At 49.9% G+C, this 1931-nt stretch overlaps 1 protein-coding gene across 1 annotated transcript in view; it reads left to right on the forward strand.

Annotated features, from left to right (window-relative positions):
* ttbk2a (tau tubulin kinase 2a) overlaps window positions 1-1931 on the forward strand; it is a 40615-nt gene that overhangs the window by 523 nt on the left and 38161 nt on the right. The window lies entirely within an intron of this gene.

Raw genomic sequence — 1931 nt, forward strand, 5'->3', positions numbered from 1 at the left:
ATGCTGCTGATTATTTCATGCTGCTGATTATCCATGCTGCTGATTATCCATGCTGCTGATTATCCATGCTGCTGATTATTTCATGCTGCTGTATTCATTCGTTCTCATCTACTCACGCAGACTCAGGTTCGTGCTGCTGTTCTCAGCATATTGTTTAATACTTACCGTATATCTTGGTTTATATCTTAGATTTTACCGTTTGTTTTAATACTTGATATTTTTCTATTGCTGGATGTAACTGGGCCCTGAGTACACAGCTTGGTTCCACCTCATGTACCACATGTGATGAAATGACAATCAAACCTAACGGAACTGGACTCAAAAGAAAGAAAGAATCTTGATTTGACTAGTGTCTCCCCCTTGTGGTCATTATTGTATCGCGCGCACACGCAACTATAAAAGCATTACGCAGTTAGTTATTTTATCTTTGTGCTCCAAATCAAACTGGATTCATTTTGTGTGAAACCCATTCCCGCCACTCTGATAAAATAAAAATAAAAACCTCCACATCCTAACTCTGAAATACCGTCTCAAAACCATGACTTATGGGACATAATAGTACGATTGTAGTATTTTACGTTTATGATTTAGTTGAATTAAAACGTCGGAAATGTTCTTCACAGTTCAGTGGAACATTTTAAAACATTTCTTTATTTTTCGTAGCGTCGCTGTCTAATGGCGGCCCACTGCGCATGCGTACAACCGTAAACCTTTTAAATGTCTTTCCTGGCGCGCGACCGAGCTGTTGCGAGGGGCGATCGGATCGGGCTCGCGCGCGCAGGAAGGCGGATGACCGCCACGGAGTCCCGTCACGGAGTCCCGTCACGTCACGGATCCGCAGCGAGATTAAGATGCTGAGGAGAAAGGGGGACTTCTTCTTCTCCGGTCACGACACGTCGCTTGTTCCCGTGGAGGCTGCACGCGCCATGGCAGCCCTCTGGACGTCGTCCGCGGCGCTTCAAAGGGATTTTGTGTAGCCACGCCCTTCTCTCCGACTCCACTGACAGCAAAGACACGAGGTAGGTTTCAGGCTCCGTGGGGCCGTGGGCTCTGGTCTCACCCACCTCTAACCCCCTCTGTCGCGTGGACGCGCCTGAGTAGAGTGCTGTGCGCGCTGAAGCTGCAGCTGTCTGTCAGGAGGTTGTTGTTCAATGAACCCGTCTGTGCGGGCGCCATGATTAAACCCTGGTTGTTGGAATGCCTATCGCCCGCCGACCTCCTCCTCAGGATGAAGGATGAGGAATCAGCTGGTGAGGCCCAACCTTGAAAGTAGCATGCGCAGTCTCTAAATGTCGTGATGTGTTTGCGCATGGAGCGCGTGCTGTGAATGACCCCCAGCTACTACCACTCCACATTTGAGCTCCATCCCTTCAGACGCGCAGGTTACCTGCTTTAACTTGGCTGTGGCGGCCATCTTCTTGGGTTCACTCCAAAACTGGCTCACTTAGAGCTGTTGCCTCTCAGCAAGAAGGTCACTGGTTCAAATCCTGGCCCAGGACCTTTTCTGGGTGGAGTTTGCATGTTCTCTCCGTGCCGCTGGTTTTCTCCCACAGACCAGAAACATGCATGTTAGACTAACTGGTAACTCTAAACTGTCCCTGGGTGAGAGAGAGTGAATGGTTGTTTGTCTCATTTGTCCCTGTGTGTCTCTGTGATGGACTGGAGACCTGTCCAGGGTGTCCCCCACCTCTCACACAGTTGTGGCTGGATATGGGCACCAGTGACCCCTGCCACCCTAAAAGGAAGAAGTGGGTGTGTGGATGAATAGACGGATGGATGGTGGATGGGTGGATGGATGGATGGTGGATGGTGGATGGTGGATGGATGGATGAATGGTGGATGGATGGTGGATGGATGGTGGATGGATGGATGGATGGGTGGATGGATGGATGGTGGATGGATGGATGGATGGATGGTGGGTGGATGGTGGA

Source organism: Nematolebias whitei, chromosome 21 (genome assembly GCF_014905685.2).
Source record: "Nematolebias whitei isolate Nwh7 chromosome 21, NemWhi1, whole genome shotgun sequence".
In the NCBI taxonomy this organism is placed as follows: Eukaryota; Metazoa; Chordata; class Actinopteri; order Cyprinodontiformes; family Rivulidae; genus Nematolebias; species Nematolebias whitei.